This window comes from Lonchura striata, chromosome 36, assembly GCF_050655825.1.
Source record: "Lonchura striata isolate lonStrDom1 chromosome 36, ASM5065582v1, whole genome shotgun sequence".
NCBI lineage: Eukaryota > Metazoa > Chordata > Aves > Passeriformes > Estrildidae > Lonchura > Lonchura striata.
This window is the reverse complement of record NC_140738.1, coordinates 1,360,001-1,387,772: the sequence shown is the minus strand read 5'-3', so window position 1 is coordinate 1,387,772 and position 27,772 is coordinate 1,360,001. Positions and strand designations below refer to the sequence as shown.

At 52.0% G+C, this 27,772-nt stretch overlaps 1 protein-coding gene and 1 pseudogene across 1 annotated transcript in view; one reads left to right on the top strand and one right to left on the bottom strand.

Annotated features, from left to right (window-relative positions):
• The window catches only part of LOC146763998 (uncharacterized), a 330,063-nt gene that overhangs the window by 237,593 nt on the left and 64,698 nt on the right, over positions 1–27,772 (top strand). The window lies entirely within an intron of this gene.
• On the bottom strand, positions 21,810–22,974 carry LOC146763999 (uncharacterized; annotated as a pseudogene).

Below are 27,772 nucleotides of genomic sequence, written 5' to 3'. Positions count from 1 at the left end.
TGAAAGAGAGAAGAGTGATGAGACCCTGTGTCCTCAGGGAGAGAAGAAGACCTCTGTTCCAAGAGATGAAGATGATTTCATAAATAGATGAAGATATCCTTTGCTCTTAAACAACTCCTCTTGAAACTAATACCCAATAAGTTGGCATGGCCGCTAAACACAGCTGTGGGAAATGTTGTGAAAACATGGGAGGGAGTTCACAATTGCAGATTTTCCCAGGCAGTGGTTATTCGTGGAAATGAATAGACATGAGATAACTGTTTTCTTGTGGAGAACTCTCCATAACATTAACCAGAGGTACTTCTCTCCTGATGTGAACTGAAGAAAGATTAGAATATTCTAGAGGTGGTAAACTGACTGAAAATTTCAGGTTTTGTCTCTACATTGTCGGGTTGTATGGAGAGAGGATGTGATCTGAAAGTTTTGTTCATATTCTTATTACTCTTTCATTTAGTTACTGTTAATAAACTTTTCTTTACATTCTTTTAAAGTTTTGAGCCCACTTTGCCTTTCTCCTAATCCTATCTCACAGCAGGAAATGAGTAAGTATATTCTAGTGTGTGCACTGGTAATTAGCCAGCACTGAACCCACCACACTAATTGAAGCGTTGACCGAGAAATATCAAATAGGCAAATGAAAACCACCATAGAAATCTTCCTGATGAACTGCCCCAGACAAGAGGGAAATCGAGGCACAGCCATGGTTTGTCAGGACTTGCTTGATCCTAATGAGCCCCGTGGTGCATTTGGAGCTGAGCCCTGGAACCTCAGGGCCTGAGAGGAGATTGCACAAACCTTTCCAGGAGGCAAAAGTCAGAAAAAAACCCCAAAGTTTCTCGAGGTATTAATGGGACCCACTGAGATCCATCCCCAACAACGGTTCCTGATGGACTCCTTGGAGGAGTGAACTGGAGGCCAGGATGGCACAAAAACCTCTCAGACACTCAAAATGGCACAAAAACCTCTCAGTTTTGGAAGAAGAATTCAAAGACCCTCACAAAAGTTGAGTATCTCAGAGTATTAATGAACCCCACTGAGTGTCAGTACAAAGCTCTCACAGGACTCATTAAAGCAGATAATTGGGGCCATGATTCCACAAACTTCTCACAAAGTCTGTAACAAAAGTGAAACACCAAGTACCTTAAAAGAACTGAGTACCTTGAAGCATTAATGAGCCCCACTGAGTGTTGTTACTGACAAAGCCTCTCCAGGGACTAATTACAGCAGATAATTGGAAGCCAGGATTGCACAAAGCTCTCAGAGACTGCAAGGCAAAAGCAAAAGCCAAAGTCCTTTAAAAAACCTGCAGTCCCTGGAAGCATGAAGGAGCCCCCAGGGCCATTCCTGACCAAGGCTCCCCAGGGACTCCTTCCAGCAGATCCTTGACCCCACTGGGATGTGGGCTAGGGGGGGATGCTGAGGGCAGGACCAGGGACTGACAGTGCCCAGCCTGGCTGGGGCTGTGCCAGGAGGCCCCAGGGCCTCAGGACAAGGTGTCTCCTCACAGCCCTTGGTGGCACAGACCCTGCGGTGCCTCAGGGCACCAAGACTTGGCTTCTCTATGTCCCCACCTGGCTTCAGTGCCTCCAGTTCTCTGCTCTGCCTGGGGCCTGGGGACACTTTCTCAGTCGTGTCCCTCAGTGGGACCCATTAAAAGTCCAAGAAACTTTAGAGTTGGATTCTGACATGGAGTTCTCCAGAGGTTTCTGCAGCTCCCTCTCAGGGCCTGATGTTCAGGGCTGAGCACAAAGCCCCAGAGGGTCATTAAAGTCCTTGTGCTGTGTCTGTGCTGCTGAGCTGGGCCGGGCTCCTGGCACAGAGGGTGATCCTGGTAATCAAGCAGAGCTTCAAAAGCACATTTCTCTTGCTGAGCAGCACTTCTCCCAGCCCAGCAGGGCTGGGGCACTGCCTGCAGCCAGCCCGGGCACAGCACAGAGGCACAGAGAGCTTCAATCAGTCAGGGCTGGGAAGGGGCTGAGAAGTGCCTGGGGCAGAATCACTGCCAGCCCTTGGCACAGGAACCTCTGGCTGCAGGACAATGCAGCTGCAGCTCCTGGAGAGATCTCCTAAAGCTGGAACATGCCAATGCCCACAGAGCCTGTGAGTGCATTCTCTGCTCATCTCCTGTGCAGAGCAGCCAGGGGTGCCCAGGGCTGTCCTGCAGAGCAGGGTCCTGCAGCCCAGGGCGCTGTGCTGGGCCAGGGACTCTGCTGCCTGCCAGGGACAGCTCTCAGCCGGCCCTGGAGCTGCTCCCAGCGCTGGCCAGGAGCTGTGGGGGGAAGGAGCCACCCTGAGCAGGGCAGGTGCTGCTGCTGAGAGGGGCTGGCTGGGGCAGGGCTGCTCCCAGCTCCAGACCAGCTCCAGAGGGCACTTCCCAAAGAAGGTAAGGCTGGGTTTGCTGTAAAGGTCAGGAGCTTTCCTGAGAGTGTTTTCAATTTTCTGCTTGGAGAAAGATGATGAAGTTGTGATAATGATAAAAATATTTTTGCTTTTTATATATTTTTCATATATTCACAGTTCTGTAAATTACTGTTACGTAGTTTTAAAATTATAATCCTTAACTAACTCTATTAAACTATTAAATAACTCTTTTTAACTACTATTATATATTTAATGTATTTATGATCCTTAATTAACTCTAGTATGTTTCCTTACCTTATCTTAGATTTTAGAACTATAACCTGTCTAAATACATTTTTCAAGTGCTATATAATCTTTTTATCAGAGAAAGAACCCACAAGAAGAGTATTTTGGGTTTTGAATGTGAGCAGTGATAAGAAAAACTGGGACAAAGAAGGCCCTGGACTTATTCCAGTGGGTTGAGCCAGGGGTGTGTAACTGGGTACTGAATCTCCCATTGGATGTTCCTGTTCAATATCCTAAATAATCAACATTAACAAATTGTTGAAATCAGGGGCTGGGTGTGCCTCATCCCCACTGGGACACCTGGAAGCTTCCAATAAAGGTCTGGATTTTACTTTACTGTTCTAACACTGTTGCAAGGGTTCTTTTTTTCTCTTTTGATTATAGACAACAGGGGAATGAGAGAAGCAGAACAGGACTTGTAGTCCCAGAATCACAGAACATTCTGAGTTGAAAGGGACACACAAGATCATCAAAGGAATGTTTGAACATTTACAGAGACTCCAGAACTGTGGCTTTGGGTGGTCAGTGTCTCTGCTGGGAGCCTCCCAAAGGGCCTTCAGCCACTCCTCAGCCCTGGGCAGCAGCAGCATCACCTCTGCAGGGCCCAGCAGGGCTCTCCTGAGCTGCCCTTGCCCAGCTGCACACAGAGCCTGCCCCAGCCAGGGCCCTGCACACAGGCAGGTTTCTGTAGGGCCGGGCCGAGGGCACACAGGGTGGGATGGGCTCTGTGAGCGCTGGCAGGGACAAGGCACCTCTCAGGAGGGGATGTCCAGGCCCAGGGAGATGCTCAGGGAAGCAGAGGGGGCTGAGCAGAGCAGTGCTGGGGGAACAAACCCATCCAGCCCCTCACCTTCCCTCAGCCACAGGGAATCCTTTGCCTCTCACATCTCTCAGTGGCAAACTCTAGTGCAGCAGGACTGCTGGGGATTTCTGACCTCAGAGAGCCAAGAATGATGTGTGGGTAGGAAAACAACTCCTAAAACCAACTCTTGCCCTCCTTTAGGTCTGGGAGTGCAGATGGTGTCAAGCCTTTCTTCAATAGGAGTGATTGCCCTGACAAATCCTGAATATCCAGCCTTGTCCCTCTGCCACAGGGCCACAAACCCAGGGCAGCAGGGCAGGGATGGCTCCTCCAGAGCCCCCACGCACAGGCCTGGCTGCTCCTGGCACACTCAGCCAGCACAGCTGGAGCTCAGGCAGGGACCTGGGTGAAGGTTTTCCCAGAGCAGGAACAAGGGTGGGTGAGTTCCAGCAGAACAGGCTGCAGGGAATGGCCCAGGTTTGGCTCCAAGCAGCCTCTCCTGACTTGTCCCTGTCCTTTCTCCATGAACAGGTGCCCATGTGCAGCCACAGCAAATGTCCAACAGCAGCTCCATCAGCCACTTCCTCCTGCTGGCACTGGCAGACACGCGGCAGCTGCAGCTCCTGCACTTCTGCCTCTTCCTGGGCATCTCCCTGGCTGCCCTCCTGGGCAACGGCCTCATCATCAGCGCCGTAGCCTGCGGCCACCACCTGCACACGCCCATGTTCTTCTTCCTGCTCAACCTGGCCCTCAGCGACCTGGGCTCCATCTGCACCACTGTCCCCAAAGCCATGCACAATTCCCTCTGGGACACCACCACCATCTCCTACACAGGATGTGCTGCACAGCTCTTTTTCTTTCTATTCTGTGCAGTAACAGAGATTTCCCTCCTGACCATCATGTGCTACGACTGCTACGTGTCCATCTGCAAACCCCTGCACTACGGGACCCTCCTGGGCAGCAGAGCATGTGCCCACATGGCAGCAGCTGCCTGGGCCAGTGGCTTTCTCTATTCACTGTTGCACACAGTCAATACATTTTCCCTGCCCCTGTGCCATGGCAATGCCCTGGGCCAGTTCTTCTGTGAAATCCCACAGATCCTCAATATCTCATGCTCAAAGTCCTACCTAGGGGAACTTGGACTCCTTGCTTTTAGTGCTGTTTTCTTATTTGGTTGTTTTGTGTTCATTGTTTTCTCCTATGTGCAGATCTTCAGGGCCGTGCTGAGGATCCCCTCTGAGCAGGGACAGCACAAGCCTTTTCCACTTGCCTGCCTCACCTGGCTGTGGTCTCCTTGTTCTTTAGCACTGGCACAGTTGCCTACCTGAGGCCGCCCACCATCTCCTCCCCATCGCTGGATCTGGCCCTGTCAGTTCTGTACTCAGTGGTGCCTCCAGCCCTGAACCCCCTCATCTACAGCCTGAGGAACCAGGAACTCAAGGCTGCAGTGAGGAGACTGATGACTGGATGGTTTCAGAAGCATTAAACTGCTGGCAAATTTCTGTAAATCACATTAAATAAAAGTAATCTTTGATACTTCCTATTAATTTCATTATGGAGGTTATTTTCCACCTTGTTTTAGGTTTTTCAGTTTGTCCACAAAAAAGTATCATTTTTTGTGTCATTTCTCATTTTGTTTCTCTCTGTGAAACCTTCCCTGTGCCCACAGACATTTTCCATGAGTGGCTGCACTCTTAAAGGCTTTAAAAGAAACTAAAGTGTCTCCCAGCAGAGTTTTCTGCAGAGATGCCCTTTGGTTGCCTTCTCTGGGGCTGCAGCAGCAATGTCTGTGTGCAGAGCTGGGGCAGATCAGGGCTGGCACAGCAGCTGTGCCCAGGAGCAGCAGCACTTGGTGCTGCCAGTGCTGCTCCCGTGGCCCTGCCCCGCTGCCCTGGTGGCCCTGGTGTTGCTGCAGGGCCTGAGTGCTCTCGGGGCCGGGCACAGTCCTGGAGGTGGCAGTGCCGGGGCTGCAGCAGGGACAGGCCATGGGCACTGCTGGGGCAGCGCTGACGCCTCAGGCCAGGGCCTGGGGGCTCCAGGCTCCTTGCCCAGGCTCTCTCAAGAACACGGCCAGGCCAATGCTCAGCACAGAAAACCCCCGTGAGCAGCCCCAGGCTGGCCGTGGGCAGGCTGGGGGCAAACAGCACGGCTGGTGCTCTGCAAGGGCCCTGGGGGAGACGGGAAGGAGCAGCAGAGCAGGGGCTAATCCATCCCCAGTGTGCTGCACAGCCCAGGGCAGCATCCCAGAGCATCCTCATGGAGCTGCCAACAACATCCCCCCTCTGCAGCCCTGGCCTCTGCCCCAGCTCACAGAGGTGCCGCATCCTTGCAGGCACAGACACGGCAGCACTGGCTCAGCAGCCCCTGTTTGCATTGCACACAGCAGGTGGGAGCACCCCCATGCTGGTGCAGTGGGGACATGAACCTGAGGCAGCACAAATGCCATCAGCCCCTGGGGCCAGGAAGGGCTGGGGGACACCAGGGAAACCACTCAGCTTTGTCCTGGCCTCTGCAGTCAGCCAGAAAGTTTGTTCCCATCAGCTGGGAGTTTCCTGTCCCACTGCAGACGCTGCTGCTCAGAGCCAGGGCTGTCTGGCAGCTATCCCCAAACTGCCCTGAACATTTCCTTGGCTTCACCTTTGATTTCTTTACTCTTCCTGCCACAGATTTCTTCCTCTTGCACACCCCTGTTCCCTCCCCTGCACACAGCCCATCCCTGTTTGCCCTTTCCTCTCTGGCCCCACTCCCCATTGCAGTTCCTGACTTGGCACCATGGGAACGTCCCTTGGGGAGCAGGATCATCCCACAAGTGCTGCAGGAATTGTCTGCAGGCTCCTGCAGTGCCTGGTGCTGCTGCCTTGCCAGAGGCACCCCAGGCCAGGGGGGCACATCTGGGCTGCTGTGTCTGGCTGTGGGGCTCCCTGTTCTGGGCAGTGAGGAGGAGCTGTAGAGGCTCTGCAGGACTGACAGGATGGGCTTTGAGGCTGTGAGGAGAAGCTGAGGGACCTGGACTGGTGGAGCTTCTGAAGAGGAGGCCCAGGGCTCCTCCTGCAACTGCTGCAAGGGTGGTTTCAGGGAATCACAGAATCCGTAAGGTTGGAAAAGACCTTGGAGGTCATCAAGTCCAACCTGTGCCCTGACACTGTCTTGTCTCTTCTGAGCCTCCTCTTCACCAGGATCAACAACCCTGGCTCCCTCAGCCACTCCTCTCAGCACTTGTGTTCCAGACCCCTCACCAACCTTCTTGCCCTTCTCTGCATACAGTCCAGCCTCTCCATAAATTGAAGAGGCTTCCTAAATTAGGGGTCCAGAACTGGACACAGCACTCGTGGTGCTGCCCAACCACTGCCCAGCACAGGGCAAGAATCACTGCCCTGCTCCTGCTGGCCACACCATTCCTGATTCAGGCCAGGAGCCATTGGACTTCTTGGCCCCTGGGCACTCTGCTGGCTCATGTCCAGCCTGCTGTCCATCAGTCCCTGCAGGTCCCTTTCTGCCTGGCTGCTGTCCAGCCCCTCTGTCCCCAGCCTGTACCACTGCAGGGGTTGTTGTGGCCAAAGTGCAGGACCCGGCACTTGGACTTATTAAACCTCACCTTGTTGGATTTGGGCCCTGGATCCAGCCTGTGCAGGTTCCTCTGCAGAGCCCTCCCACCCTCCAGCAGATCCAGACTCCCAGCCAGCTTGGTGTCACCAGAGTTCCATGAGTCCCCAGAGTGTCCCAATGGTCTCCATGATTTCATGAGCCCTCCCAGTGTCACAATGTCCCTTTGGTTCCATGGGACCCCTTGGTGTCACAAAGTCCCTTGGATCCTTGGGCCCTGCAGTGTCACTATGTCACCGTGGTCCCCCAAGGCCCTGCAGTGTCACGGTGGATCCTTGGTTCCATGAGGTCTGGCAGGCAGCAATGCTCTCCTTGGTCCCACAGTGTCACAATGGCCTCTTGGTTCCAAGGGCCACCACAGTGTCAAGCATGTTTCCTGCATTCCGTGAGTTCCTGAGGGGCAGCACTGGCCCCTTGGTTCCCTGAGGTCACAATGGCCCCATCATGACATGAGGTCCTGCTCTGTCACAAAGCTCTGCATGGTTCCACAAGGCCCTTCAGGGTCACAGTGGCCTCTTGGTTCCATGAGGCCTCAGAGTGCCACAATGAATTCCTTGGTGCTGCAGTGTCCTGGAATCTGACACTCCCTAAATTGGGGACCGCAGAACTGGACCCAGCACTCGAGGTGCTGCCCAACCAGTGCCCAGCACAGGTGAAATAAGGATGAAAAATAAAAACCCCACAATTCCAATAAAGATTTGTAAGGAATGGTATGTTTATTTACAGCACTGGACACACTGGGGACTCATTGCCCTTCAATGGACATGCGCACCCCTGAGAAGTCCCAAACCTTTTTTATTACCCTTAATTAATTTCCATAGGCATAGAATTTCACAATAGGTTCATGCATATTCATTTTGATGATTTCATGTTGCACTTAGAGCTAGTTGCACTTGTTTCTGTCAGAAAGTACAGAAAGAACTCCTGGGTCACTCTGCGTGGTCTGTTTAAAGGCCCAAGGAGTCTTTCTTATCTCTTTTTAGTGTGGAAATTTGCATTCTTTCTCTTTAGCTGGGGCAACTTTCCTAGTGCTGCAGTTACCAGACTAAACAGCATATTTCACTCATGTTAGCAAGCTCAAAGCAGCACATTTCACCGAAATCCAAATGGATTTCTACCCTGTTAAATTTTCACTCTTTCTCGCAGGGGAAGAATCACTGCCCTGGTCCTGCTGGCCACAACATTCCTGATCCATAGGAGTGCCAGGGGTTGGATGAGGGAAATGGGGGAGGTAGGGACAAAGTGTTATTGATTGTCAGCCATGAAGGATCATGATTTTCATATGTATTCAGATTGCATAACAAGGTGCTGGGGGTCAATATCAATTGGATATTGCTGATATCAAGATATAAATAGGAAAAGAAAAGTTAAAAGGGCAAAACATTTCTCTCTGCATTGTTTTCAATATAGTCTATCCACTTTGAAGACACTTCTGAAATCTGGTCCTGTCCTGACTGGGTCAAGGGCTACAGCATGAGCGATCTCCTGCTTGATCTGGGTGAAAGCTTGTTGCTGCTCAGGGCCCCAGTGGAAATTGGTTTTTTTTGTGGGCGACCAGGTAGGGAGGGCTCAAAATCTGGCCATACTTGAGAATGTGCATTCTCCGAAAACCTATGGCACCTAGGAAAGCTTGTGTTTCCTTCTTGGTGCTGGGTAGAGACATCCCAGTGATCTTATTGATGACCTCAGTTGGAATCTGACTCTGTCCATCTCGCCACTTTACCCCAGGAACTGGATCTCTCAGGCAGGACCCTTGACTTTGCTCTTCTTGATGGCGAAGCTTCCAGCAGAATCTGGATGATCCTCTCTCCTTTCTCAAACACTTCCATTGCCGTGTTCCCCCACACAATGATGCTACTGATGCATTGCAGGTGTTCTGGAGCCTCACCCTTTTCCAGTGAAGCCTGGATCAGTCCATGGCAGATGGTGGGGCTGTGTTTCCACCCCTGGGACAGTCGGTTCCAGGTGTACTGCACACACCTCCAGGTGAAAGCAAACTGAGGCCTGCATTCTGCTGCCAGAGAAATGAAAAAAAACGCGTTAGCAATGTCATCAGTGGCGTACCACTTTGCTGCCTTGGACTCCAGCTCGTGCTGGAGTTCCAGCATGTCCAGCACAGCAGCGCTCAGCAGTGGAGTCACTTCATTCAAGCCACAATAGTCCACAGTCAATCTCCATTCTCCATCAGACATGTGCACAGGCCAGATGGGGCTGTGGAAGGGTGAGTGGGCCTTACTGACCACCCCTTGGCTCTCCAGCTCATGGATCATTCTGTGGATGGGGATCACGGCATCCCGATTCGTTCAATACTGCCAGCTGTGCACTGTCGAGGTGGCAATTGGTACTTGTTGCTCTTCCACCCTCAGGAGTCCTACTGCAGATGGGTTCTCTGACAGTCCAGGCAAGGTGTTCAACAGCTTAATGTCCTCTGCCTCTGCAGCAGCTATGCCAAAAGCCCACCTGAGTCCCTTTGGGTCTCTGTAACAGCCGTTCTGGAGGAAGTCTATGCCCAGAACACACGGGGCCTCTGGGCCGGTCACAATGGATGTTTCTGCCGCTCCTTCCCAGCCAGGCTCATCTTGGCTCCCAACAGGGTCAATTGCTGCAATCCCCCCGTCACCCCGGCAATGGAAACAGGTTCTGCCCCACATGTCCCGATGGCATTGGGGTACACTGTGCACCAGTGTCAGCTAAGGCTTCATATTTCTGTGGCACTGATGTGCCAGGCCATCGGATCCACACCATCCAGAAGATCCAGTTTTCCAGTGCTTCTCCCTGGCTAGAGACAGGGCCCCTCTAACCCTGGTTATTGTTTCTTTCCTAGGCATACATGGTAGAGGTATTTTAAAGGTGATCTGACAAATCACTTTACTGGAATTCCCTCCGTCAGTGCTTCCCTCCTTGAGCCGACACACCCACGCTGCCAGGACAGAAATGGGTTTCCCATCCCACCTTCCCATGTCTTCCCCATGGTCACGCAGAAAGAGCCCCAGGCCAGCCCGTGGGGCGTACCCTCTCTCTCTGGCTGGGGAATGTTGGGCTCTGACTTTGGGGCCTGTGACTCGCACTGGGGCAATGTGGGAACTGTTCCTCCTCACCTCCTCCCTCATCTCCCTCATCTCCTCTTTGAGTTCCTTGCCCACAGCAGAGCCATGAGCCTGCACTGGGCCATGGATCATACTCTCACAATTTCTCAGCTGCTGGCAGCAGAGCCCACTGTCTCTCGGCTGTTATTGGCATTAATCGTGGCAATGAAGGTGGTGTACTGAGATGGCCCCAGCCTTGCCAGACTCCACAGCATTTGCCCTGTGCCCCTGACCTTGTTGGGGTCATTATCATGCTGTCCATCCCTCCCAAAGAGTACCTCCAATGCTGCCACTTCCCTCAGCTGTTGGTCCCTTCCTCAAGGGTTTTCCATCACGTTCTGTGCTGGTGCTCCTGCATTGTCACCCTGTGGACAAACCTCTCTCTGGCACTCATTAAAATCCGCTCCCAGAGGGAAAGGGACCCTGGCTCCCTTACAAAAATCTGATTCATACCTGAGTCCTGGGTCAAGGGTCCCAAATTCCTTGCCTCACCACTATTCAGCTGGACACCTGTATCCATGAGGTCTCAGACTTGAAGCAGTCAGGTTGTATAAGCCTCACGTCTCCGTCGTACAATGTCCTTGTGCAGGTTACAGAGACTTTTGTACGTCAGGGACTTGGTGATGATCGCAACCTTTGGTTCCCCTGTGGGTTGTAAGGGCCTTCCCTTATCTGGGTGCTCTGATTCCATCTTAGACCTCCTTGTTTCTACAGGGGCGACTGCTGCTGGCTGTGGCTGCCTTTGTGGCTCAGCTGGAACCTGGACAGTTGTAACATCTGTGGGTTCCACTGCTGCCCCATCAGACTCTCCTTTTTCGAGGCAGGGGGAGGGCTTCTCACCAGCTGGGGAAATGCACTCCTTCAGCATCTCCTGCATCTCCCTCACCAGACCCCCACCCAGTCTGGGTGGTTCATATCTGGGGTGGCTGTGGGGCAGGGTCAGGCTCTGGGGCAGCAGCATCCCTGGTCTCTGGGGCCGTGTCAGGTTCTGGGCTGGGTGTCAGGGTGGTTATCCAGGTTAATCTTCCCTTGTCTCTCAGTGCCAAATAGAACAGGGCTAACAGCAACACAGCCCCTGTATGAGATCATTGGTATTTGGAGTGGATCTGAGCCCTTCACAAACTGGTGGGGCAGCCCCAAAGAGATGGTTAAAGGCTTGGGAGAAAATTTCCCCTGGTGTCATTTCCTCACAGTAGGTGCCATTATTAAAGTAACCCCAAAAGCACACAGTTAGTGTGTGATAGCTGTGAATCCATGTGCCTGCTTCCCAGAGGAAGTTAAAGATCATGAATTCTTCCCCTTATTCACCCATAAAACAAACCGGAGAACAGCCACAGCAGCCTTGGCTGTAGGAGCCGTGTTTAGATCAGGGCCTGCAAATGGAGAAATGCAGCCACGGTTCCGTGCCACCCAAACCAGGGCAGGCTGGAGCACAGGGTGCCGCTGAACGAAGTTTCTGTAGCAGCACACAAAAACTGGATTACTCAAGAACTGTTATTCCCTTTTTTGTTCCTGTGCCCTCGAGCCGCACGTTGGGTGCCAAAATCTGTCTTGGTTTGCAAAGACAGGAGTCTGCTAAGGAAGGCAGGAGCCTCCCCTGAAATGGGAAAAAAAATGTAGATCCCCTCCCTCTGAATTGCTGTAAATTTGAAGTTAAGGGGGGCTCTCAGGCAAAAATATGGGAGCAGGAATAACAGTTCTTTATGAGGGAAGAAAATAAAAAGATAAAATAAACAATACAGTGAACCAACCTCTAACAGATGGCAATTGAATACATATTGCCTTCAGCATGAATCACATCCATTTACCACATGCCCCTTACCCCCAGATATTGCCCACCTGGGACTGACATACCAATACATTTTTAGAAAATTATGCATTCTTCTTCATAATTAAAATGTAGTTATATTTTAATTAAATGAATTTAATAAATTAATTTTAGCTGAATAACAGTTTAAATTTTATTTTGCTTATGCATAAAAATATTATTCATTACTTTATTATTTTATTTTAATGTTTGTATAAAAAAAATCTCTATATGGGTTTTGCAACCAAGAAATCATTGGTCATTGGTTCTAAGTAACACAATACCCTTCATTAATTCATTGACCACTATTGGCAATTGATTTTGCCCCTTTATTGTATTTTCCTTTATTTGTATTATTTTTGTCATCAATTTCTACCATTTTCACAGACAGGGTAAAAGCGGCCACTTTGGGGCCCGTGGAAACATTTCTGGGCACATTTGGGGCAGTTTTGTGTCTGGGGAGGGAATTCAGAGAGAACTTGAGGGTCTGGGGGACCCCTGGGGGAGCCGGGCGGGCGCTTGGAGGGGCACTCAGGGATCCTGAGGGGCAGTTCGGGATCCGGGGGAGCACTCGGGGGTCCGGGGCCCTGGAGGTCAGCGAGGGGAATTTGGGGCCCTTCGGGGTCCGGGGGAGCACTCGGGGGGCTCGGGCGGGGCTCGCTGGGGCGCGGTGGCTGATGGGAGTTGTAGGCGCGGGTACAATGCGGTGCAACGGGGCCGCGGAGCATCACGGGAGTTCTAGAACACCTACAGCGGCTCTCGGTGGGGCGCGGTGCATGACGGGAGATGAAGTCACGGCTGGAACAGCGCTGGCCGTGCGCCGCGGAGCATGATGGGAGCTGTAGTCCCGGAAGTGTCTCGGACGCGGCGTTTGGGGCCCGGGAAGGCCCTCGGGAGACACTTTTGCATCCGAGCCGCGACTTGAGGTCCTCGGGGGCTCTGGGGCACTCGGGGGAGCTTGGGGAGATTTAACCAGGTTCCTTAGGGCACAGGGCGCGGCAAGAATTTTAGGCGCAGAACTGTGTTCGGAGGGGCTCTGGGGCCGCGGGGGATGAGAGGAGAGGAATTCCCAGAAGTGGCTGTACCGGGCACCTGTGGGGCTGGGAGCACTCAGGAGATCCGAGGACGCTTTTGGGGGCTCCCGAATGGGCGCTGAGGGGCACTTGGGGATCCCGGAGGGTCTGGGGGGCACTGACGGGAGAGATGGGGGCGGTACCGGGGTTCTGTGGAGCGCGGGGCATGACGGGCGTTGTAGTCCCGGCCCTAATGGGGCTCTATTGGGCTGCGGTGCATGATGGGAGATGTAGGCAAAAGAAAAGATGGCGCTGACTCCAGGCACCGCCCCCAAAGCCATGATGCCTGTCGCTGATTGGTTGGGGCTGTGATGATGTGCGGGAGCCTCGGCAAATGGGAGGCGGCGGGAGCGGGAACAGCCCATTCAACCCCTCCAGTCCCTCCCAGCACAGCCCAGTTCATCCCCAGTACAGCCCAGTACAAAACCCAGTGCCCCTCCAGTCCCTCCCAGTACAGCCCAGTCCCTCCCAATACACCTGAGTTTATTCCCAGGCCCTCCCAGTTCCTCCCAATGTCATCCACAGTATGCCCCAGTGTTGCCCAGTCTTCCCCGCAATGTCCCTAGTTTGTCCCAGTATCCCCCAGTTTCACTCCCAGTTTCACTCCCAGTATGTCCCAGTGTGTCCCAGTGTACCCCCAAGTCCATCCCAGCCCACCCAGATTCCCCCTCAGCATTCCTCATGTTCCCAGGCTGTCCCAGCCCTCCACAGCATCACTCCCAGTATGTCCCAGTGTCTCCCACAGCATTCCCAGTATTCCCCAGTATGTCCCAGTCCTCCCCAGTGTTTCCAAGGACAGCTTCATTTCTCAGGGCTGCCGTGGCAGCCAAACCCAGCAGTGGGGTCAGTGCAGTGCCCATGGCCACAGCCCCTTGCAGTGCCCAGTGCAGTTTGGGCTGATGATCCACCCTCACAGCTGGCCCAGGGCCAGTCTGGAGTGGTTTTGGTGGCACCTTGGGCTGGCACACACCTGAGGAGGGTGTCTGTTTCCATGGGGAAACTCAGGGGTTTTAGATTGTTCCAAACATAGAAAAAGGGAAAGCCCCTCTTAGGCTGGGTGCAGCCAGCTCTGCAGGCACAGCAGGTCCCAGGTGAGTGAGGACAGACAGGATGGGCTGGGGCAATGTGGAGCAAGGTTGTCCACGCCGGGCCAGAGCTCAGGGCACAGCTTCTCTGAGCAGGCCAGAGCTCCTGAGGGGAGACCCTGGCTCAATATCAATCACAGAATGCTGCAATCGCCTCTGATCTAAAGAGAAATGTAATAAAATACACCCTTTAAAACAGGAATGTGTATTTCTTACAAGCTCTTTGAAATCTTTCTCCACAACTGGAAGAGGAAAACTTTAATGACCCTCTCAGGGCTTTGGTGTTGTTTACATCAGACTCAGTCCCTGAGAGTGTCTTCAAAAAACTTCTCAAGAACTCAAAGCTAAATTTAAACTCCAAAGTTTCTTGAAGTTTTAATGGGTCCCACTGAGGAACAGGACTGAGAAAGTGTCCCCAGGTTCCAGTCAGAGCAGAACACTGGAGGCAGTGATGACAGCTGGGGACAAGCAAGGGGAAGGTGGCTCTGGTGCTGAGCAAACCTGGATGTGTTTCAGGAATGCAAAGGGCCCAGGCCTGAGCCCCAGCCCCTGGCAAGGCAGATCCTGTCCCTCCCTCATTGCTCAGGGCTCTTCTCGGGATGGGCACTGGCATGTGGGGATGTGCAGTGCCAAGGGCAGGACCATGGGGCGGCCCCTGCCAGGCTGCTGAGCAGGGACAAGGAGGCACTGAGGCCCCAGGGCTGCAAGGGTCACTTGTCCCCTGGTGGCCTCAGGCCCAGGGCCAGCAGCCATGGCCAAAGGGCTGCACAGGTTGGCTCTGTCAGGGCCTTGCAGCTGCTGCACATCCCTGAGCCCTCTGCAGCCCAGGCTGTCCCACGGTGTCCCTGCCCTGCGCCTCTGTCCCTGCAGGCTGTCGTCACCCCTGGCTGCCCCACCTCGCTGGCCCTTCCTTTGCTGGCAGCTCTGCCTCCTGCTGCCCCTGCCTGGACACACAAAGCCTTGGGCTGATACCAAAAGGGTTTATTCCATTTTTACCTTGCCTGGGAACTTTTAACACAGGAACAGCGTGTGCAGGAGCTGCTTTTCCAGCAAGGACAGTTGGAAGTGTAGAAGACATCTGGCTCAAGGGTGCAGTGATACAAAAAGCAAGGACTGAACCTGGGAACTTCGGGTGGGTTTTATGGAAATGGGTAAATTGTAATACACATTTAGCGACTGTGTATAAGCAACACACAGGTAGAGTTACATGTCCACATACGGTTAGGAGTTATCCCTCACTAGACCCAAGGCCTGAATAAATGATCCCCTCTTAAATAGCAAATTAGTGTTAAGGAGTCTTGTTCTGATATTTCAGAGATTTGGTGGCCATGGGGCCTCACAGAACCCAGGAGTCAGCTGTGACTCTGTGCGAACTCATGGAACAAAGGGTCCATGGTGACACAGAGGAACCCCATGGAACCCAAATCCATTTTGGCACCCTGGGGCCACATTGAACCAATGGCCCATTGTGATACCACGGATCCAAGGAGACCATTGTGACCCTGAGAAACCTCTTGGAACCAAGTGGCCATTCTGACACAGCAAGGCCTCGTGGAACCACAGGTCCATGGTGACACTGCAAGATCACACGGAACCAAGGTGGCCATGGAACCAAGGTTCTGCCATGGAACCTCATGGAACAATGGGACCATGGTGACACTGTGGAACCAGGGAGACTGTTTTTGGCAGTAGGAAAGCTCATGGAACTCCAAGTCCATTGTGACACAGCGAGGCCTCATGGAACCAAGGGAGCATTTTTAAACTGTGTGGCCTCATGGAACCATGAGCCATTGTGACACAGCGTGGCACCTCATGGAGCCAAGAGTCCATTGTGACACTGTGGGGCCCTGTGGAACCAAGGGGAGCACAGTGACTTTGTGGGGCCTCATGGAATCATGGAGACTGTTCTGACACTTTGGGACCCACTGGAACCAAGGGGCCAAAGAGCATGGCAGGGCCTCATAGAACCAAGGGGACTGCAGTGAACACTGTGGGTCTCCATGGGATGAAGGGTCCAATGGAACCATTGTGTCACCATTGTGTCACTCTGGGGCATCCTGGAACCAAAGGTCCATTGTGACCCAGCAGGGCCTCATGGGACCATGGAGACCATTTCTACATTTTGAGGCCTTGTGAAACCAAAGGGCCTCTGTGGCACTTCAGAGCCTCGTGGGGCCAAGGGGACCATCGTGACACTGTGGGGCTCAGTGACACCAATGGTCTGTTGTCACACGGCCAGGCCTTAGGTGTGGGTGCTCTGCTTGTTTTTTCTACCTGTGTTGTGATCAGGATTGAAGGTACTTGAGAGGGTAGTTCGTGTTCAGACTCAGGTTCTTCTTGTTTCTTATCAGTGTTGCAGCCTCACAACTGAGTTCTGCAGTCTTTCATTAGCAAGTCACAAAATGGCCAAATATCTCTTGTTACAAGGTCTTTTAAAACTATCCAATCAAGAAATTACACCGAAATTATTTTCCCTTTTGACCCAATAACTGATCCCTCGAAGCCAGCAGTGCAGACTTTTCTGTCCAATCACAAAATATCACCCAAACCCATGAAGAAGGAGGTAAGAAGAAGGTAAATGAGAAGAACCTGTCTCCACCCTAAAACCTCCATCTTGCTTCATATTTATTACTATGTTCTAAACCCCCAAACTCTAATTTTTCCACCCTGTGGTAGTATACACCTCTAACCCACTACGCACCCGTAACCCCAGTGCTATTAATCAATTTTGGAAGCCTTCTTCACAGCCTCAGGTCAAATGCAGTGTTCCCTTGCAAGTCTGTGCCTTTCAGCACAGCCAGTTTAACATTCTCAGCATCCAGGGTTCCAACACTCATGGAATCAGGGACACTCTTGTGACACTAAAGGCCTCACTGAGCCATTGTGACACCACAAGGCCCCATTGAACCGAGGGGCCGTTGTGACACTATGGAGTGTTGGCAGGCCAAGGGGCAGTTGTCACACTGAATGGCACCATGGAACCAAGGAGCTACAGGTCCCATGGAACTAAGGATTCATGGAACAGTGTGGGACCCCACGGAACCAAAGGTCCATTGTGACATTGTGGGTCCCATTGGAATCCTGGAGGCCATTCTGACACTTTGAGGCCTCGTTGAATCAAGGGGCTCTGCAGGGCCCCATGGAGCCAAGGAGACCCTTCTGACACTGTGAGTGCCCATGGAACCAAGGGTCCATTGTGATCCTGTGGCCCCAAGGAGACCCCTGTGACCCTGCAAGGCCTCATGGAAGCAAGGGACCATTGTGACACTATGGAGCCCCATGGAAACAAGAGGCCGGCGTGACACATCTGGGCCTCATGGAACCAAGGATCCAATATGACACCACCAGTGTGACACTGCAGGGCCCCATGGAAACAAGGGGCCAGTGTGACCCTGTGGCACCAAGGAGACATTTAACTCTCTAATGGAGACATTTAAAAGGAATGATAATAATCTGTGTCCTCTGATTTGGATGTACTGAAGCAATATTATCAGGAGTTTCTCAGGAGCTCTAAACAACAAACCAGCTTTTACTGGGAAATTTAGAAAATCAGAGAAACTTTGGCAAACGTTTTAATATAGCAATCAATCAACAACAACAACAACAACAACAAAACTTCTCAAAGCATTAACTTGGCCCACTCAGCTTCACAAACTCTAAGCCTGTTCAATTTTAAGTTAATCAATATTTGCAAGAGTACAGAAATAGAAGAAGTAGATACAGAAAGAGAGAAAAATAAGATACACAGAGAGAAGCACACACTCATCTACCAACGCCTGGATTCCAGCAGTGTTCAGATGGAAATTCCAAGAGGAGGTAAGGTCAAGATGTGTGCTTGCCTTGTGGTCAGCCTTAAATACCCCTTGGTCTTCCTGGGCCCTTCCCCAGGTGGGACTTGGGGTCATTTGGTCACTCAGGAGCTGGGCTGGGGCTCCAGAGGTGGCTGTGGAGCATTGCCTGTGCTGTGCCAGGGACTGGCAGACACTGCTGGGCTGGGATAGAGGCTCTGGGGGGATTGGGGTTCCAGGGCAGGGCAGGGCTGGGGTTCCAGGGCAGGGCAAGGGTGGACCTGCCCTTTCCTCCCTCACACATGAAATGTTTCCAGCCAACAATCACCTCCAGTCTGTCACAATCTGCACTTGGAGGTGAAATTCCAATTCTGGCCATGACCACCTGCAGGAGAGGGACAGTTCTTTTCCATAGGAAGGAAAGCATAGAGCCCTAGTGCATAGGAAGTCAGGTGAGAGCCTCATTAGGCCAAGGCCAGCCAGACTTGGCAGGAATGGCAGATTTTGTCTGGGAGCAGTCTCTGGATATAGGGAATTTTGGAGACAGAATCCAAATTTTGCCCATGGGCATCTGGAGAAGCAGGACAGTTCTTCCCCATAGGAGGGAAAGCATGGAGCCTTCCCTAGTCTTTTGTGGACAGGTAAGCAGTGACCCTTAAGAAATGACTGCCAGCCTGATTTTTCCTGGCAATATGTCCATGGGAACAATCCCTGGATATAAGGAAATAGAGATGAAATCTGAATTCTGGCCATGGACACCTGGAGGAGAAGGAGAGTTCTTTTCCATAGGAAAGAAAGCCCCGAGCCCCAGTGCTTCAATAGCAGATGAGAAGAGACCCTGCAGGTGCCAAGCTGTCAGGCAGCCCCTGGAGGCCAAACCAGCCAGACCTGTTCCATGTTCCCTTGGTTCCCTGGGGCCCCGCAGTGTCCCAGTGGTCTCCGTGGTTCCCCAGGCCCCACAGTGTCACGGACTCCTCTGTTCCATGAGGCCACAATGTCACAATGGATCTTTGGACCCTGGAATTTGCAGTGTCACAATGGTCTCCTTTGGCTCCTCAGTGTCACAATGGAACACTGATGACACGAGGCCCTGCAGTGTCACAATGGACCTTTGGTTCCCTGCAGCCCTGCAGTGTCACAAAGGCCTCTTGGTTTCACGAGGCCCCACAGTGTCACAATGGTCCTCTTGGTTCTGTGGGGACCCCCAGGGTCACAATGGTCTCACTGGTGCCATGAGGCCTCACAGTGTCACAATGCTTTCCTTATTCCATGGGGGCTCATAGTGTCCCAATGGTTTCCATGATCCCATGAGTCCCCTCAGTGTCACAATGGAATCCTTGGTTCCATGGTGCCCCACAGAGGCACAATGGCCCCTTGGTTCCATGAGGTTGTGCAGTCTCTTAATGGTGTCTCCATGATTCCATGAGGCCTTGTAATGTCACAATGGACCATTGGCTCCCTGGGGTCTCACCATATCACAATGGTCCCTTGGTCCCATGACACCCCAAAGAGTCATAATGGTCTCCATGGTTCCCTGAGGCCCTGTGGTGTCACAATGGTCCCTCGGTCCCACAGGCCCCACATTTGTGGGGGGAGGGGGGGGGGGTCATGACCCCAAACTTTGGGGACTGGGAGGATTGATCCTAAAATTTGGGGTTTAGGGGGGTTTGACACCTCGGGGTTTGGGAGTTTTTGATCCCAAACTTTGGGAACTGGGGGAGCTTGACACCCCAGGGTTTGGGATCTTGTTTTTTTTTTTTCCCAAGATTTGGGAATCAGGGGGTTTCATCCCCAAATGTTTGGGTCAGGGTGGTTGGCAAACCAGGTGTTTCAACCCCCAGGATTTGGGGTTTGGGGGTTTAGACCCAAAAATTTGGAAACTTGGGGGGTTGACCAACTGATTTTGGGGGATTTAACCTCAAAGTGGGGGAGATCAGGGGGATTTGACACCCCAGGGTTTGGGATTGGGGGGGATTGATCCCAAAGTTTGGGAATTGAGGGGTTTGACCCCAAACTTTGATGAGGAGGAGGGTTGGACAACCCAGATATTTCAAAGCCCAGGAGTCGGGTCTTGGGGGTTTTAACCCCAAACATTGGGGGCTGGGGGTGTTTGACACATCAGGATTTGGGATTTGGGGTATTTGACCCCAGACTTTGGGAATTGGGGGTGTTGGACACCCCAAATATTTTGAACCCCAGGATTTCGGGTCAGGAGGATTTAACACCATCTTTTGGGAACTGGGGAGTGTTTGACACCCCAGGATCTGGGATTTGGGGGGTTTGGGGTAGGGGGGAGGTTGACATCCCAGAGTTTGGGTTTGGGGGTGTTTGACCTCCCCCCTCTCAGTGTTGGGATTTGGGGTGTTTGACCCCAGTGTTTGACCCCCCGGGTTTGGCGTCGGGGTTGGGATAGGAGCCATTCCCTGGAAACAGCGGTGGGATCGGGATCGAGAACAGGAACGGGAATGGGATCGGGATCCGGAGTGGGAGTGTAATGGGGTTAGGAATGAGATCGGGATCGGGAACTGGCCCGGGAAGGGGAACAGAAATGGGAATGGGATCGGGAACAGGATCAGGGAACGGGATTGGGATCGGGAAGGGGAGAGACCCTGACTCAATAATGGAGCCCACCCCCAGGGAGCGATCCTGCCCCAGTCCCGGAATGGACCCATCCCCTCAATCCCGGACCCCTCCCCAATCCCAGCCCCTCCGCAGCCGCTGACCGGACCCTCCCTCAATCCCAGCCCGCCCCAATCCGGATCGGAGCCATTCCCGGACCGGACCCTTCAATCCCTTCTTGGGGCGGCTCCTGCCGCTTCCAGCCCATTTTTGGGACTTCCAAGCGGCTCCGGGGACCCTCCCCATTTTGGGGTGTTGGGGTGGCCCCAAGGCCGCCCCGGGGGCCGAGGGGGGATGGAAACCCCCAAACCCGGGGGGCTCCTGGGGGTCCCCAGTTCCTCCCGGCCCCGCCCCGAAGCAGATCCTGGCCAATCAGAGCGCGCGGCGTTGATGACGATTCAGTTCCCAGGCAGGAACTCGGCGCTGGTCCCGCCTGGCGATTTTCAGCCAATCAGCGCCCGGGACGGCTCTGACTCATCAGTTGCCAGGCAGAGCCCAGCGCCTCTCGCAGCACCGGCCAATCTAAACATACACTCGAACACACCTGAGTAAAACAATTCATACTACAAATATACTAAACACGAAAACAAACACCACTGTAATGTCTCATACAATTTAACCAAACAATTAAACTTTAATAGCACCCTTAAACACTCTAAAAAAATTAAAATGGTTTTAAGAAATATAATTGCAGATGGGTGGTTTTATATGGATATTGGTTTTTGGATTGTTTGGGTTAGACGATTTTTAAAAAAGGATTTTTATAAGAATTTAAACAGCTGAGAAGGAGCCACTCTGGAAATAGAACTGACTGAAAATGAATGGGAAAAACATCATTAACTCTGAAAGTTTTATTTGCTATCAGATACATCCCAGCCACCCAGCCCCACACAATCCCCATCCCACCACTCCAAAATGGAATCCCACTTCTTTCAATCTCCTCCCAACCCCATCTCACCCTGGCAGCTTTGGAATCGAGTGAGCTTTGTGTGGGATTGAGGGTTTTTTTGAGGGGGAACAAGCAATTTGAGGTGGGATTGTGCCTTTATAGTTTAAAATCCAGTTATTTTCAGTGGGATTGAGTGGTTTTGTGGTGACAAATTCATCCCTCTTGGCTTTTGAAATGCAAAGAGGTGGAGAACACTGCCCAAAATCACCCCAGAACCCACAAATCCTCCAGAAGTTGAGTTCATGGTGTCCAGGGTGAGTGCAGCTGCTGGCGGCAGGAACAAATGAGATGTATCTTGGTTTCAAAAAACTCCAAAATCCATTTCTTATCACCGAAAGACAGGGCAAAGGCAGAGCCATGGGATTTGTATAGGGTATCCCAGGGGTGGAGTTTGGGTTTGGGTCAAGGGAGGAGTTATTGGCAACACAAGAAGGGTGAGATCAAACTCCTGCCTCTTAGCAACAGGGGCACTCCACACAGAATGCGTCCCCAAATCCTAAATTCCCCCTAAAACTCCTGTGAAATGGTGACACTTCAGATATTTTTGATCAGTTTCTTTAATTTAACCCTGTTTTGGCTGTGTTTGAAGAATAAAGATGAATCAGAGGAAAATTAGGGCCAAACCAAAAGGATAACCAGTCAGGTGTGTTCCCAACATTGATCACAGGGAATGTGGGTCACCAGACCTGTGCCCAATGTGGGTCCTGCAGTGGGGGATGGAGCTGGAGCAGAGCACGAAGCTCTTCCTGCAGGCGGGACACTCTTGGGGCTTCCCTTACTGGTGCCTCTGTTGGTGTCTGGTCAAGTGAGAGCTCTGGGTGAAGCTCTTCCCACACTGGGGACACCCGTAGGGCCTCTCACCAGTGTGGATGCGCCGGTGCTTGACAAGGGAGGAGTTGTGCTTGAAGCCCTTCCCGCAGTCAGGGCAGAGGAAGGGCCTCTCATCTGTATGAGCTCGATAGTGCAAGAGGAGATAGGAGCGAGTCTGAAACCCCTTCCCACACTTGGAACACTCGTAGGGTCACTCCCTAGTGTGGATCTTCTGGTGGACAATCAGGGCACCACACTGCCTGAAGCTCTTCCCACACTCCCTACACTCATAGGGCCTTTCCCCAGTGTGGATCCTCTTGTGGCTGCTCAGGTGGGAGATCTGCCTGAAGCTCTTCCCACATTCCCCACACTCGTAGGGCCTCTCCCCAGTGTGAATCCTCTTGTGCTGGATCATGTTGGAATTTGACAAAAAGCTCTTCCCACATTCCTCACACTCATAGGGCTTCTCCCCAGTGTGGATCCTCTGGTGCTGGATCAGGTTGGAGTTTGACCTGAAGCTCTTCCCACACTCTGAGCACTTATGGGGCTTCTCCTCATCATGAAGCTGCTCAGGGACCACCAGCCCTGAGCTCTGGCTGAAGCTCTGCCCACCTTCCTGGACCAGAGCGCATCTTTCCTCCTCAGATCCCCTCGATCTGCGTTTGCAGCCCCTCCTCGTGCAGCTCCCATTGGGTTCCTGCACCATGGAGCCACTCAAAACAGCGTCTTCCACAAGGTTTTGCCATGGGGATTTGTCCTCCCAGCTCTCCATCCTCAGCTCCTGCTCTGGGGGAGGAAGGACAAGGAGAGGATGGGATTTGCCTCCGTGCCAGAGGGAAGGGCAAGGAGATCCCCCCAGTGCATCCCCGGCAGGAGGGCACCGGCAGCGGGGCTGTCCTGCAGCCGGGGGCCGTGCTGGGCTGGGAGATGGAGCAGGAGAGAGGGGGAAAGGGGATCTGACTTCCTCCTCACCCGCCTCGGTGTCCCAGGGCTCCTTCCTCTTCCTCGCAGCCTCCTTCTCCATTTCGTGAAGGTTTTGGGATGGGAAATCCTGTTTTGGGAGGAAAACAAGGGATGAGCACAGTGAGTTTTGTACTGTATCAAAGCAAAACAGGGAGAGAGTCTAAGCCAGAATCACAATTGAGTAAGAAAATTAAGATCAAGGCAATGATAGAGAAACACTGGCTTAACCTGACAGAGTCAGGATATAACCGGACACCCCGTTGCTCAGGGTGGTGGTAGCAGTCTGATGAAATGGTGGCTGCAGCCCAGCTTGAGTGATGAACGTGATTCTGTCAAAGCCGTGATCCTGTAGAAGGGTCTGGTCTTCCTTGCAGGTCCAGTGGTGGTTATGGAGCTCTTGTCCTCTGGGAATCCAGTAGGCAAGGTGGTTGTGGTATTGCAAATGGTGAGATTATATCTAGGCAGGAATTCTTGGTTCCTCCCCCTGGGCGGAGCATCCCACAATGGGATGATGTAATTTTATCAGTCCTGCAGTGACACTCAATGGCCCATTAAGAGAAGATGGCCCCTGGAGGGTGTTATCAGGGCTGAGCCATGGAAGAGATAAAGAACACTGCCCCACCTGTTGATAACAGTTTTTGGAGATAGGGACTGAAAACACTTTTGGTTACATCTGACACTGTAACCTGAAACAGTGAGGCAATCCCTGCTCGGGGTGGGGGGTGAACACCACCCCCCTTACCCAAACTGGCTCAGGTGTAAAACCCCCACCCTGGGAAGGCCACGCACACAGGGGACAATGTCACACTTGCCCCGCACCAGGGGAGATCTCTGTCCCTGTCACTCCCTTGCTCTCTTCTTTTTTCTTTCCATCTCTCTCTACCTCACATTTACTGTTCAATAAAATCCACTTTGGAATTGATCTTGTTAGCACCTTAATCGGGGCAGAGGCATCTCTCTAACAATTTCATTATCCAGATTGCAACATTATTTTACACAGTGAGTTCAGGGCTCTGTTGTCTGACCCCAGGTGCCTTTGACAACAGCATGTTTCTCTCCTCTGAGGAGCTTGTGGCTCTTTCTGGAGGAACTTTTGGAAACTTGGATGCAGCTTCCTCTGAGTGACTTTAGGGAGAACTTATGAGGAAAATAGCTCTTGTGGGTGGCCAGTGTAAAGAAAATATTTTGTTGTCCTTCTTTGAAAAGTCTGTTAAAATCACTGGAGGAAAGGGACCAAATGATACCAGCAAGACTGACAAGGATCATTCACCACCCGGTGAGGAACACAAGGCTACTTAAATCCTACAAGAAGCCCAGCTCAAGTAGCTAAATTCCCAAATAACTCCTGAATTCATGGGCTTTGGGGGAAGAAGCATTATTTTCTTGGTCCCTGTCACCTTTGTGAAAGTTACACAGACCTTTCCCTTCCTTTTAATAATCTGTATTGGGCCAAATTTCCATGTTTGGTTTTTTTTTTTTGGAACCTGCCAGCATCTGAGCTGGAGCTGTGCTGGAACTGATGAAATTTGGAATTGCCAGAGAATTGCTTCTGTTGTTGGTCTATTAATGTTTGGGATTTATTTGTGTTTCCATCAGAAATGACTTGTGGGAAGAGCAAATCTTCCTCAAGGCATTTTATGGAGGGTTAAATTTGATTTCTGCTGAGTTTGTTTTGTCCAGTGTCCAGGAGATGCTCAAGGGGTCTCTGGTTTTGGTTTGGCCCTAATTTACTTCCGACTTGTCTTTATCACTTAAAAACACCTGAAAAATTACTAAAAAGAGTATTGACCAGAGATGTCAGAAGTCCCACCATTTAAGAGGTATTTGAGGTGGACTTTACTGTTTGGGAACATATTCTGGAGGATTTGTGGGTTCTTGGGGGATATCTGGTAGTATTCTCCATATCTTTGCACTCCAAAACCCAAAGTGGATTTGTCTGTCACCTCAAAGTGACTCAATCCCACCTCAAAATGGCTGGTTCTCACCTCAGTCCCATGCTAAAATTGCTCAATTCCACAGCCTCCAGGATGAGATGGGGTTGGAAGGTGATCGGGAGAAGTGAGATCCAAATTTGAGGGTGTGGGGTCAGGATTGTTTGGGGCTGGGTGGGTGTGATTTATTTTGATAATAAGTAAAACTATCAGAATTATTGATTTCTGTGCCATTCATTTTCTGTCAGTTCTGATTTGATTTTCAGAGTGCTGCCTTCTCAGCTGATTTTGTTTGTGTCCTCCTGTCCCAGACTGAAAAGCAAGATGTGTTCTATTTGCCATCTGTATGGCAGTTGTCCTGTGTTAAGTGGGCAGTTTTTCCTTATCTCTTCCACAATCAATCCTCCCTCAGGACAGACATTTGCTGATAATGAACCATTGAATGTCACAGCATGACTGATAAGAAATGTGGAGAGTTTTGTGGATGAATGGCTTCGTGAGAAAGGACATGACTACGTGCAGTTAGTGAAGCAGTAGCTGAAAATTGCATAGTGCAGCAATAGCAGATGTAGCAATAATATCTTATGTCCTTGGGTAAGCTGGTTCCCAACAGTAGAATGGTCAGCAAAAAGATAAATGTAAGGGAAAACAAAGCAAGCTTAGAAAGCTCCAAAGGCGGGGTTGACCTGTTTTTAATACACCAATGATGAGCCTAAGTTTTGCAATATGCATGAGCTTCATTATAACGGGTATAACTGTACATGTGTGCTTGGAATAAACTGAGACTTGTTGACATTATAGAATGGACTTGTCTCCTGTCACTATTTACAAAAGGAACGCATAAGAAAGGGGCAGGGTTTATGGGGGAAAGAAGGGAAAATTACAAACCCCCGCACTCCTCCTCGTCCTCATCCTCCATTTACACGTCCTCCTCCTCCTCCTCCTCCTCCTCCTCATCCTCGTCCTCCTTGTCCTCCTTGTCATCCTAGTCCTCCCCCTCCTCCTCCACCTCCTTGTCCTGCTCATCCTTATCCTCCTCCTCCTCAATGTCCCCCTACACATCCTCATTCTCATCCTCTTTATCCTCCTATTCCTCCTCCTCCTCCTCGTCTTCCTCGTCCTCCTCCTCCTTGTCCTCCTTGTCCTCCTCGTCCTCCTTGTCCTCCTCATCCTTGTCCTTTTCCTCATCCTTGTCCTCCTCCTCATCCTCCTCCTCCTTATCCTCCGCATCCTTATCCTCCTCATCCTCCTCATTGTCCACCTCATCCTCATTCTCCTCCTTCTCCTCCTCCTCATCTTCCTCTTGTTCCTCCTCCTCATCCTCCCGAACCTGCTCATCCTCATCCTCCTCGTCCTTCTCCTCCTGGTCCTCCTCATCCTTGTCCTCCTCCTCTTTATTCGCCTCCTTGTCCTCCTCCTCCTCCTGTTCATCTTCTTTCTCCTCCTCTTCCTCGTCCTCATTGTCCTCTGCATCTTCATCCTTTTCCTCATCCTCATCCTTCTCCTACTCGTCCTCGTCCTCATCCTTCTTCTCCTCCTCCTCCTCCTCGTTGTCCACCTCCTCCTCAACCTCATAATCCTCCATGTCCTGGTCCTCTCTCTTCCTCCTCCTATTCCTCCTCTTCATGCTTCTCTGCCTCCTCCTCTTCCTTGTTCTCCTCCTCCTCCCCATCTTCCTTATACTTGCCCTAGTCCTTGTCATCCTCCTCCTCCTCTCCTTTCTCCTCCCCCTCCTCATCCTCCTTGTCATTGTCCTCCTCCTCATCCTCCTCATCATCGTAATTCTTCTCTTCCTCCTCCTCCTCCTCCACGTCCTCCTCCGCGTCCTCCTCCTCGTCCTACTCCTCATCCTCCTTGTCATCTGCATCTTCATCCTTTTCCTCAGCGTCATCCTTCTCCTCCTCGTCCTACACAACCTTGTCATCGTCCTCCTCCTCCTCCTCGTCCTTCTCCTCCTCCTCCTCGTCCTCGTCATCCTCCTCCTCGTCCTCATCCTCCTCCTCCTCCTCCTCCTAGTAAACTTCATCCACGTCCTCGTCGTCGTCCTCCCCCTCCTCATCCTCTTCCTCCTCCTCGTCCTCCCCCTCCTCGTCCTCGTCCTCATCCTCGTCCTCCTCCTCTTCATCCTCATCCTCCTACTCCTCATCCTCCTTGTCCTCGTCCTCCTCCTCCTCCTCGTCCTTCTCCTCCTCCTCCTCATCCTCGTCATCCTCCTCCTCCTCATCATCCTCCTCCTCCTCCTCCTCCTTCTCCTCCTCCTCGTGCTCCTCCTCCTCCTCCTCCTCCTCCTCCTCCTTTCCTTCTCCTCCTCCTCCTCCTCGTCCTCCTCCTCGTCCTCCTCTTCCTCGTCCTCCTCCTTCTCTTTGTCCTCCTCCTCCTCCTCCTCGTCCTCCTCCTCCTCTTTGTCCTCCTCCTCGTCCTCCTCCTCCTCCTCCTCCTGCTCATCCTCTTCCTCTTCCTCGTCCTCCTCGTCCTCTTCCTCGTCCTCGTCCTCCTCGTCCTCATCCTCCTCCGCCTCGTCCTCTTCCTCCTCGTCCTCCTCCTCCTCGTCCTCCTCGTCATCCTCTTCAGCCTCCTCCTCCTCGTCCTCCTGCTTCTCGTCCTCGTCCT